Source organism: Anabrus simplex, chromosome 12 (genome assembly GCF_040414725.1).
Source record: "Anabrus simplex isolate iqAnaSimp1 chromosome 12, ASM4041472v1, whole genome shotgun sequence".
NCBI classification, from domain to species: domain Eukaryota; kingdom Metazoa; phylum Arthropoda; class Insecta; order Orthoptera; family Tettigoniidae; genus Anabrus; species Anabrus simplex.
Window position 1 is genome coordinate 62,205,323 of NC_090276.1, and position 12,784 is coordinate 62,218,106.

The 12,784-nt window shown below is 39.0% G+C and overlaps 1 long non-coding RNA gene across 1 annotated transcript in view; it reads left to right on the top strand.

Annotated features, from left to right (window-relative positions):
- Nucleotides 1–248: 248 nt before the first annotated feature.
- LOC136884453 (uncharacterized) overlaps nt 249–12,784 on the top strand; it is a 31,826-nt gene continuing 19,290 nt past the window's right edge. The window contains exons 1-2 of the long non-coding RNA XR_011018857.1: nt 249–312; nt 6,797–6,895. This is a non-coding gene — a long non-coding RNA (uncharacterized lncRNA). The remainder of the gene's footprint in view (nt 313–6,796; nt 6,896–12,784) is intronic.

A 12,784-nucleotide genomic window follows, 5' to 3' on the forward strand; every position in this document is an offset into this window, starting at 1 on the left:
ACATTTTTTCAATTACCCTGGAAGTTTAATTGTCAGAATATTGAAATAATTGATTTGACAAACTAATATGCTTAATCTATTTAGTAGAAACCAGTGAGATGGGTACAATTTGAAGAAAAGAAAGTACCTATGTAAAAATAATTGAACTTGAAGCTAAGCAGTATAATCTGAAATGTGTTTGTTCCAACAGTATTTCCACTGCTCAGGAAGGGATGCTTGTGGCTTCTGAGAGATACTGGATGATTTGGCGGTAATGCTCCTGCACGAGGCAATGGAAATTGGATTACCAGATGTAGAAAAACCGGAAAAGGGGTAAGTTCCAATGATACGTGCCTTTCAGGCAACTTTTGATGGAAAAAGTCAGACATTATTTGTCCCACTGATCCAGTGACCTTGAGGAGGAAAGATGATTACCTTGAAGGAAGGATATGTTGTGTTGCTAGGTTCTGAAAGAAGAGGATGGCGTAGCCACTAGACCAGTGGTACGCGTACCATGAGGGGTAATCAATAAATCAAACAGAGAAATAGTTCCATCTAATCAATAGGTGGATGGATTAGGACCATACCACTAGGGGTATGTGGTATAGTCTCAAAGGGTATGCAGATTTATCGTAGCTTCTAACTGTTTTCAATGAGTAGATCGAAAACGAGTTGAGCATGCTCATTTTCAATAAAATCTTGTTTTGATTTAGTGTCTTTGTCTACCACTACAGAGAGTCCCCTTTTTGAACTGTTCATTCTAAAATATGTGTGTGTTTGTACCTCCGATTGACTAGGTAAGTAAAAATGTTTACTTAAGATGCGTGTGTGCATGTCGTTGCTAGCAATGAAAACCTCGTTACTCACCTACAAGAAAACAAAGTTTCTCCATCCATCTGTCTGGCTTGCTGCGTTGCATGAGAAGGGAACGGAAGATTCCAATGGTAGAAAAATTGGGCTATCATTAAGCAAACGAAAATGCCAGGAACAATTCTGACAGCTCAATTTTGGGCTGCTTCTGTAAATTTTACTCCGATGGAGTTAACAAGGTTTCCTTTGCCTAGCGAATACATTATTGTTAGTATTGACAAGCAGGGTTGTGTAGCAGTTTGGCCGTTTGCCTGTCGTCCTGACAACTGTGGTTTAAGTCCGGGTGTTGCTGGGGTATCCCATGGTGTCAGAAAGGGCACGCGACTTTAAATTCCTGGCCATAACTCTTTCGTGCCTCAGTGCGTGCGTTGTGAGCAAGCTGTGGACGATGGTGATGATGATGGTGATGATAGTTAATATTACTTGGCATCAAGCAACAACTGTTTGTTATTTCTGGTATAATCGCAATATACTCGTACTTCGAGGTTACGAAGGTAAAACGGTTGTATTTTGGGGGTACGCCAACCAAAAGGTTTGAATACCACTGCACTAGACAGTCTATTTATTATTATTATTTAACAATTTGTTTTACTTTGTACCGACACAGATAGGTCTTATGGCGATGATGGGGTAGGAAAAAAATAGGGGTGAGAAGGAAGCGTTCATTTTCTTAATTAAGGTACATTTGCCTGGTGTGAAAATGGGAAAATACAGAAAACCATCTTCAGGGCTGCTGATTGTGGGGTTCGAACTCACTATCTCCTGAATGCAAGCAGATAGCTGCACAGCCACTTGCTCGGTGACATATACTATTATCGCCGAGACCAGAGAGAGATGGCATTTCCTGAGTCAGTGCGGTACTTCCAGTCAGCATCTGTAACTCCTAGTGGTGAAGGGTGATGTCAAGGAATTTCCCAAAGCTTGAGACAATGGATTCTCTTCACCAGTGGCGAGGAGTAGGAGTCTGAAGAGTGGCAAAACTAATTATTAGACATTTGAATCATAATGGTGTAATAAATGCCATAAATGTTATCTGCATTAAGATCTCCCTGATTTGTGCTTTAAAAAACTTGCCTTCAGCAATAATTAATTGCTCAAAAACAAAATATGTGAATTTCATTTGAAAATGAAAATGTCAGATGTTGAAAGTGGTACAGCAATTTGGAGCTGGGAGGATATTGTAAAATGGTGTTTTAATATCTTTGATCTGGGAATCTCCATAGTTTGTTATTCTTATTTAGTTTTACAGAGAATGAAATACGACGGAGAAAGTAAAGTTGGCTAAGTTTTATGCTGTGCTAAGCAACATTAGTACCATGAGTCACGATTTTCAGCGTCCGGCTCTGAGGTGTAGTGGTTAGTGTGGTCAACTGCCACACCTGGGGGCCCATCTTTGATTCCCCATCAAAATTGAAAAGTGGTATCCTGGATGTGGTTTTCCATTGTTGTTCTCCAGGAAAATGCCGGGATGGTACCGAATGAAGGCTATGGTTACTTCCTTCCCACTCCTAGCCCTTTCCTATCCCATTGTTGCCATAAGACCTGTCTGTGTTGGTGCGATGTAAAAAAAACTGACTTGCAGCACAGACATCTATAGGTGTAGTATGACTGTTTCTTTCTTTCTCGTGGACGATGTGATCGCACGGTGCACAAGACTGGCAACTTGTTGATTTAAGAACTAGAGACGTGTTTAAGTGTAACTATTGATATAACCATTGGACTGCATTGATTAGATCTATCTAGTGACAAGACAGTTGGGCTGCATTGCTTAGATCTGTCTAGTGACAAGACAATTGGACTGCGTTGGTTAGATTTGTCTAGTGACAAGACAATTGGACTGCGTCGGTTAGATCTGTCTAGTGACAAGACAATTGGACTGCATTGGTTAGATCTTTCTAGCGACTAGACAATTGGACTGCATCGGTTATATTTGTCTAGTGACAAGAAATTGGACTGCATTGGTCATATCTGTCTAGTGACAAGACAATTTTACTGCATTGGTTAGGTCTGGCTAGTGACAAATTGATCAGAGTGAGGTCAAGCAAAGGGTGTCTGAGGGCGTAAGCTCTCAGGTTAGGGCTGTAAAGCGGCTGTTAGGCCTCTATTCCATAGTGCAGTAGCAATAAATAGTCCTGGGTAGGTAGTGCCTCACGATTGAGACTGCAGTGTATTTGATGTGACAAGTGTTCGCCAGTGATTGCGTTTGTATTCTGCGCAGGTTCGTAATGGAATGTATTTCCCTTCATTGGTAAGAATGACGTCATATGCATTTATACATTGGAAATGCTAGTACCTTCTCTAGGAATGGCGACAATTTTTATACAACTTTCTTTACCTTGCACTGTCACAGATCGGTCTTAATGGTGACAATGGGAATGGGATGAGAAAGGGCTAGGAGTGGGAAGGAAGCAACTGTCGAACCCGAGCATTTGCCTGGTGTGAAAATGAGAAATCATGGAAAACCATTTTGAGGGCAGTGGAGAGTGGCGCGTGCTACATTTCATCACAATTGGAATCGAGGAAAGATTCAACCTATTCAATACTAAGTATGTCGTATAAGATGTTTACAACATGTTATTTATTGTTAGTAGTACCGGTTTCAACGCTTAGTGGCGTCATCATCAGCTAGAAGTAACAAAGTGGGCAGAGTACATAACATAAAACTGTGTACATAATACATGCAATGCAAAGTACAAATGGTTAACAATTTTTTACATTTAGAGCTAAATGAACAATGGGTAAAATATGATGGAATAATAATGAAATGCATAACAGGGGTTATAGTCTAATATGGTACGTTGGTGCTTTACAATAAAATTGGTCTGATGAATGAGAGTGAAAATCACGGTATATATAATAAAACGATGAGATAAAATTGATGTCCAATCTTCTGTTATTATCAGGGGAGATATATAAGTCAAGGTCCAGTGTTGTGTGTGGTTGGCAAGGCCATCAAATATTTGTTTAAGGCCAGTATGCCTAAAGTTGGGTGGTTGAATAAGGTTGAATTTTAAATTGAAGTTGTCTCAGCTCAACATAGGTAGTGAAGCCTTAAAAGAAAGGAAAGCTAAGTTAACAAAGTGGTTTGCTTGAGATAGGGTAAGGTAAATTCGCGGCCGTATGTGATGGAATATAGCGCCAATGTACCATATTAGCCTATAACGCCTGTTATGTGTTTTAATACTCCATCATATTTTACCCATTGTTCATTTAGCTCTAAGTGTAAAAAATTGTTAACCATTAGTACTTTGCATTGTATGTATTATGTACACAGTTTTATGTTATGTACCCTGCCCACTTCGTAACTTCTAGCTGATGATGATGTGATGTTTGGGACATCACTGCATGTATTAAATTATTGAACTATATAATTAATTGATAAGATGTATATATTTAATCACTGGTAGGTCATATTTAAATTAATATGTATATGTATAGGGTTTTAATCATCCATTTCACATCATTTCATTTCTTTGTATCGCGGCTATAACGTATTCTGAACTTATTGTGTAAAGTATTTCAACATCATTCGTATTTATAGCTTGCAGTAAATTTTCCAATAGCCGTAGTGAGGTGACCAGAGTCAGCAGGCTAATTTCAGCCCATTACCAGGAAATGTACGTCATAAAGGTTACGAGGGACCTTACCCTCTCCACCTTATGAAGAGACAGTTGAAACATTATGAACGCCTACTTTTTGAAGTTCGCTACCTGACGCTTTGATTTTGCGGAAAAGTTCAGCCTATGTGAGTGGACGTAATGAAGCAACGTGATGGATTCATAGCAATACATAGGAGAAGGGATGAGACCTCGAATCTTACTGGACCATGTGATATGGTTGATGGAGGGAGATTTTGACAGCTATATACTCGACGACAAGAGCTGGAGAGGACACTCGTATTCAGATTCACACTCGTACTCGTACTCTCGGAAGACACTCTTACGATGATTCTACGCCTGCACATCGGAGAAGATTTTAACTTAGTTCATTTCGCATCTGAGTAGTATGCTACTCAAAAGTTACTCTCATTGGGACCTGTTATCTCAATGACGAGAGGTAAAGTCAACTGGAGACAGGTTTTGACTAGTATAGGGCAGGAGAGCTTTTGTTATGAATTTAGTTACGCTACTGTTCCGTAATACGGAAGAATACAAGTGTATTCTCTCCATGAACATAACCCATGGTAGTTTTGCTTTTAAAATTAGGACTCATTATGACTTTATGTAAGGAGTACAGCAGGAAGTGTTAAAGGCAGGAAAGTCGTATTACAGCTGGTGTAATATGCACAAAGCAGAAGTAGGACTGGAATCCACAACAACAGATGACGCCGCCTGTACGAGAGATCCATCAATCATCAGCTTCTACTTAACAGTCTACAAATGGCATAAATTACTGCAAGTCTTCGCGCAACAGTTCATTTTCTTACAGTTTATTCCATTGAATTTTTTTTTTTTCCGTAAGTTCAGATTTCGTTAATACGCCGTTACGTCACGTTATTCATCCTAATAAATAGCTGCTTTAATTTGTATTTTCTGAAATCATTATTAATGATCCTAAAATTCCAAGTTAGTGCACTTAATGATTTGTGTTCCGTCACCCCACCCCTGGGAGATTTTTGAGTCTCATTACGTATTATTAATTATCAAGTATCGTTTTCAAGCCATAAGCTTAAAGGCTGGCGCCCATAGGATATTGTTTATGGAGAAACAATGAGATGTCATTTATTTATACTAATATTAAGGGGACCTGCCACGTAATAATTTTGTCACACATCTGTGGGCCGAGTGGGTACGTCATAATGACGCCACTAAACGTTGAAACTGGTACTACTAACAATAAATAACATGTTGTAAACATCTTATATGACATACTTAGTATTGAACATGTTGAAGCTTTCCTCAATTTTAATTGTGAATCTGAGTCCAGGTTTCTTCTTCTTGCTCTTCTCTTTATTGAACCCTCCACCTTGTTCTAGGTTCTCCCTCTTGCTTTCGTTCCCTCAAATTTCATCTCTATCATCTGTTTTGATCACCATCTTTACATGTCCAAGCCATCTTAGTGTACTCCTATCAATTCTCTCATTTAGGTTTTCAATTGCGACTTCCTCTCTCACGTCTTCATTTCTCAGTCTGTCTGTCCTATCATAATTCTTTGGTATTTCAGTTCACTGGCTTGAATTCTCCTCTCCTCCCTACTTATCATTGTCCAAGTCTCAGCCACATAAGTCAATATAAGTGCATAGGGCCTACATTCTCTCTGTACACTTCCTTATTTCAGACAAGGTTTCTTACACTCTGGTAGAATGTCCAGCCTTGTATTCTGCGTTAATTCACTCCCTAGGTATTTGAAACTGTTAACAATTTGAAGACTTTGACCACAAATTCTTTCCCTTGTCTTTCTCCTCTTGATATCACCATGGTCTTGCTTTTCTCTGGATTGATTTTCATACCATACTTACAGTTATCTTGTTCAGTGCATTAAATTGTTCTTGATTTCTTGGCTTTTCATTCTCCAGACCACAATATCACCTCCCTATTCCCATGTGGTTCTTTCGCCGATAACCATAAGAAACAAACACTCCCCTGTCTTAGTCCAGTTTCATTTCTTTGTATGCTGCTGACACAGCGTTTGTACATTGCTTGCACCATTTGTACAGTTTGTGTACCCAGTCTTCCCAGACCTTCTCTCTGGGAACACTATTGTATGCCTTTGTCAGATTTATGAATGACATGACCATATCCTTTCCATATTCCCAACTGTTTTCCATTAATTGCCTCGTGCAGAAGATTGCGTCCACTAAAACCATACTGTTCCTCTTGCAACTCTCCTTCGTCGTTTCTTCTCATTCTCCTCTAATATTCTTTCCAGTATTTTTTGCCAATGTTTTTGTGGCATTGACTGTAATTTACTGATTATTATAGCTGTTTGTTCATTCTTAACTTTGCAGTTACTCAGTTTGCCATTGTCACCATATGTGTACACCAGCAAAGATCGTCACTTGCCAGATTTTACTCCCATACGACAGTGTTGACAGTTGGTAAACACGGTAAGTTGGTCTGTAAAATTTATTTTTTCCTCACAATGCTCTTGGATAATAATTTGTAGCAAACTTTGTGTGTTATCTTCAATGTTTTTGTCTTAACCCTTAACAGCCATCCTGGGAGGAAAGTTTGGGAAATAATTGAAATGGTCCACCAGATTGCAATTGTATAATCATTATTCATTTTTTTTAAGGTTGGTGCTTTGTCTATGATGGTATAGGGAAAGAATCAGGTTTGGCCTTAAGTATAGCCCCAGCATTTGCATGGTGAAAAAATCAGAAACCCTGGAAAATCATCTTGAGGCCACCGACGGTGTGACCCAAACCATGTAGCCAACTTGCTTGGTGCTTATAACTGAGACTTAATTGTCCTGGGTATTTCCCTTTGGGCTTGTTAATGTTCATAGCACATTTGTTGCTTTTCTGGGTATAACTTGTGACACGTTAGGCACATTACAGTCTGCGCGGAACTAATATGGGATTGACGTTTAGGAGAGCGAGATGCTTGGTGTTGTCGTGTTGAATTACTCAATGAAGGCCTCATTGTGACAAAGTCACTAGCATATGTTACAGATGAATTTTAAATTATGCAACCAAATATTCAAAGGGAAATATAAAAATAAGCATACGTAATGCAGAATTAGGATTAGTATTTGTGGCAAGAACAAATATTTATCAATGTCAATAAATATAATTCTTGTCGGGCTGAGTGGCTCAGACGCTTGCCTTCTGACCCCAGTTTGGCAGGTTTGATCCTGGCTCAGTCTGGTGGTATTTGAAGGTGCTCAAATACGTCAGCCTTGTATCGGTAGATTTATTGGCACATAAAAGAACTCCTGCGGGACTAAATCCCGGCACCTTGGCGTCTCCGAAAGCCATAAAAGAGTAGTTAGTGGGACGTAAAACAAATAACATTATTATTATCTTTTCCTGTGTTAACTACAGTGTTTCTGCTTACTCTAACCACAGTTGTAGTTCTGTTTATTGGCAGAAATAAGTGGATCATCATTACCTTGCTCCCATTCAAAGTACTCTCGTTTAGAATACATAACGTCCAGACTTTGTCCCTTTATAGGAATGCCTTTGCCAAAATGTTTCCTCTCTTTACTTTCTGCCATTGGATTGAAATTAAAAGTTGCTAGGCATATAATATTTAAATGTTAACTGTAAAGCTGTAACTATGCTATTATTACACACATACACAGGTCATTAGAGGAAGTGTTTGTGCAATTATATGTGCGGACACACACAGTAACTTGCACAGTGAACACTGCTGGGAGAAGCTCTCTCTCTCTGTCTCATTGCACATGTTATGAAAACAGCAACATTGTGTTAAGGTTTCCACTGGCCCACGCTCTTTTGTGGTCAAATTCTGTGTTGTCAAGGCTTTCTTCCCACTCCAAGCCCATTACAGCTCGAAAACACGTGTTGTAGTTCCATGCGGACCAGAGACAGCTTCTGAACCACTGTGGTCTGTTTACAATATCTTCTCTTACCACCTTTGCTTTGTGAGCCTACAGATGTGCCTGATTCTTGTAATTTTTGTGAAACAAGATTCTTAACTTCAGCCTGTTCATTAATGCAAGTGATAACTTGAATGCCGTATGAAATTCAGCAAAGCCCGCCTGGTGGCCATGATCGTTAAGGTCTGACAGCGTGGTTAACCGGTTCGAGTCCTGTTGCTAAAAAAAAAAAAAAAAATTTTTTTTAAAAAAAAGAAGTAGTTCACCATCAGAGTGTTGGAAGTAGTGGTACACAATTTCTAATCACTAATCCAGCTCCATGGCTAAATGGTTCGCGTGCTGGCCTTTGATCACAGGGGTCCCGGGCTCAATTCCAGGTAGGGCCGGGAATTGTAATCATAATTGTTTAATTCCGCTGGCATGGGGCTGTGTGTATGCATTGTCTTCATCATCATTTCATACTCATCATGACGCGCAGGGCCTGCATCTGGTGTGCTGAACTTTCCTCGGACACTAAACACCCTATGCCTTTTCACTTAAATTTTCCTAATCATCAGACAGCGTGCCAAAAGCCTGCATTGCTCACATGGAGTGAGGGCATATGACGCTGTTGATGGAGGCGTAAAGCCTTGGTGCTGTTGGACAGGAGTAGGCTGATGAGGTTGACATCAGGAAGGGCATTCAGTTGTCGGCATGTAAAAGACCTCTGGTATTCACCCAACAAAATTCATTAAATCTCAGCCTTAGACGCCCAAGAGAGCTTCGGTTTACTCGGTCTGCCATCTAGTGGGCCTAGAGTAAAAGGGAACGTCGAAATTGACGAGCAGACAGCCAGATGGCATCAAATTGAAATGTCTGCACACGGTAGCTGAGGCCATACAATTATTACTAGTATTATTATTATAACGTTGAATAAATCATGATGATCAAGTTGTACAAACTTGAAATAAATTGCCTTGTTGAAGCACTTGTTACCACATCCTCAGCAAGTGACTTTGAGGACAATATCGCTGGATGTCTTGTGTTAGTTGGGGAAATATTTCTATATAATGTGTGTAGAGACAGCTTTTGGAGCAAAAAGAAGTTAATCATCATTTGAATTGTACCAGGGAAAGGCAAGCAATATCTCCACTTGTACATTTCCTTAATCACTCAGAAGTATCATAGTGAGTGTAGATTAGCAATAACATTCTTTATGAATGTCTGAAAATTGTGATCCTCTTGTGTGAACACATAATAGAAATGGACTGTACCGATGAATTTTTTCAGAGAGGTTTCCAGAACAGAAGCTGTAGGAGCAAAGAAGGAAAACCTGTGGATGGGGATGGTAAAATATGCTCACTGTATCCTGTGCCTGTCGTACGAGGCAACTAAAATGGGGGGCCTTGAGTTCTCATTGGGAAGTGTGGATTGTCCTAACTGAGTCTCGCATTGCTTCGACTTCCTCGTACCAGTCTCCTCTCCATCCTCCCTTGGTCAACTCTTGTTCTCTTCCAACCCCAACGTTACTAGGTTTCCAAAGCCTAAGGAGACTTCAGTTTTAACCCCTTTGTGGTCTTGACTTTTCTTGTGCTGTAGACTCTGTTCTTTGAATGTTGGGTATCTTTTACATTCCCTGTGAGTAGTGTTAATTGAAGCTGGTTACCCAATCTATATATATAAAATTGGATGTTGGTATATTTGATGTTAATAGACTCAAAAACTACTGGACCGATTTCGCTGAAATTTTCACAGTTTGTTCTTATTACATCTGAAAGGGATTATGAAATGGTTTGAACGAAATCTGATTGGTAGTTCGTAACTTAGGGGTGAAAAATGAAATAGGGGAAGATAAGCAAACCGCAAGACAAGTCTGAACAGTGGGTTGCCTGCCCAACAGTATGTCATTATGATATGTTGCCAAAACTACTGGACATAAAGAAATGATATTTTGGATGTTAAATTTATATTACGATGTAGGTGCATGCTAAGGGAGGATTTTTGGATATTCCGCCGCTAAGGGGGTGAACAGGGGAGCGAATTTTTAGAATGAGTATCTATATCACAAAAACATAACAGTTTAAAGACGTGAGCATTAGTATTTGGAATCTCATGTTAAAATAAGGAAACACGTATGTTTTGTTTCCGGAAATTCCTCTTAAGGGGGATGCGTTGAAAAGAGGTTAAAAAGAGGTTGAATACTTTTTACGTGGATACTTATATCTTACAAAACGGAAGATGTTACAGACGTGAAAATTGGTATTTGGAATCTACTTTAAAAATAAACACATTTTGTAATTTTGGAAAATCCAGTTTAATAGGAGTGAACGGCATTGACAAAGGGGGTGAGTTTTTTAAAAGATTATATATATCTACAGTATTTCTCAGAAAGGTAACATTTTACACACGTGAATAATGTTATTTGGAATGTCCTGTTAATGTAAAGAAAAACAGGTAATTTGTTTTCAGAAAATCCGCTTAAGGGGAACTGAAAAAGGGGATGATTTTTAAAATGAGCGTATCGACAGCACATCTCAAAAACTTAACATGTTAGAGATGTGAACATTGGTATTTTTAATTTTTAAAAATCAAGAACCACATATTTTTTGTCTCTGGACGAAACACGTAAGAGAGGGCGGTAAAAAAGGACTGAGAAGGGAGTGGAATTCGTTTTATTAGGATGCTGATATGTAAAAATTGATGATTTTACAGACGTAAAAATTGGTATTTGGAGTTTCCTAAAACCTAACGAAATACGTACCTTTTTTTTTTTTCTCAGAAAATCCACTTAAGGGTGTGAAAGAATTGAAAAAGTTGTTGAATTCTTTGTATGAGGATGCTTATATTTCATAAATAATTGAGGGTGTTGCAGACGTGAAAATTGGTATTTGGAATCTCCTGTAAAAATAAAGAAACACGATTCTTTTGTTTTCGGAAAATCCACATGGGGGGGGGGGGGAATAATGGAGACATTAGATTAATTATTTTTTACGAGGATACTTGCATCTCAAAAACTGAAGATGTTATGAACGTGAAAATTGGTATTTGGAATCTCCTTTAAAAATAAAGAAAGATGTATTTTCTTTGTTTTTGTAAAATATACTTAGGTGGAGTGGGGGTGGAGGTAGGACTGATGAAGGGGTTGAATTATTTTTATGGGGATACTTATATCTCAAAAACTGAAGATGTTACTAACATGGAAATAGATATTTGGAATCTCCTTTGAAAAGAAACACTATTTTTCGATTTGAGAGAAGACTTTTTCTCGCACCTACAGTTCTAAGCCACATCTTAGCCCCAAAAGGCAATAGAACAAACGTGGTTTACAAAGAATTTCTGGGGTAAATAACCTCAATTCTTCGGTGAGTTTTTATACTGTAGGGATTTTCAGATAATGTCTTAGTACAGTACCGAGGCACGATTACTTTTATCAGGTGACGAAATTCACGTGAGCGAATCCACGGGTAACTGCTAGTAATAAGTATAATAATGGTGTGTGGCCTTCAGAAGCTTGGTGCAGGTCTTTGGAGATGATTCCCTCTAGTACACATGGACGTCTCTGAGCACGGTGTCCTACCTAAGAAGAACGCTAATGCTGGAAACAGCACGGACACGGCTTCATGCAAGCTAAATGTGGTGAAATTCACGGAAGAAAATGATAATGGAGCAGTGGGTTGTGATTCTGTTCACAGAAAACAAGTGAGAAATTGGAGCAAGCAGCAAGTTGCATTTCATGGCCTAAAACAGCGCAAGTTCCCGTTTGTTGAAGAAGCGTTACTGAATTGGGCGAGAGAGATGCGGAACAGCGGCTATAGCGTTTCTCACGAAATGTTGCAACCAAAATTACGGGAAATTGAGTGATCCCACAATATTTTGGGAAACTTATTCAAAGCAAGTTGCGGGTTGGCTACTCGGTTTATGCGGCGCAATAACCTTCATTGCGGCGGGAAAGTCTGTGCCAAAACCTGCCTAGTACCCTGCAACGATCAAAAGAACCTGTGCATGGCTCACTTCTCTGCGCCTTCTCTCTGAGTGGATGTGTGACATCATGAAGTAGTATTGGAGGGGGTCACATGTCTGGCCACCGTACTGTGCACACTGAAGGTGCGATGACAAGAGTTCCCTTGCCACTTCTGTATATGTTTTCACATTCTTGTTGTTTTCAATTAAGTATTTATTTATTTTCCATCTAGTCGACACAATGATTGCTTAAGGCAATTTTTAATGGTCAAAAGTGGTACATGTTTCGTATATTATCAACATCTTCAGCCACATAACACTGTTTAGATGAAAAATATATAAATTGACAAAGTAATGCTTTAGATGAAGTATCCTTAAAATTAACATAAGATTGACAACATTAAAACAAACAAATAACTCAAGAGAAAATATATAAATTATTTCTACAATAGAAAGCAGTCGTCAAGGAAACACTTGTACAATATTCCATAGA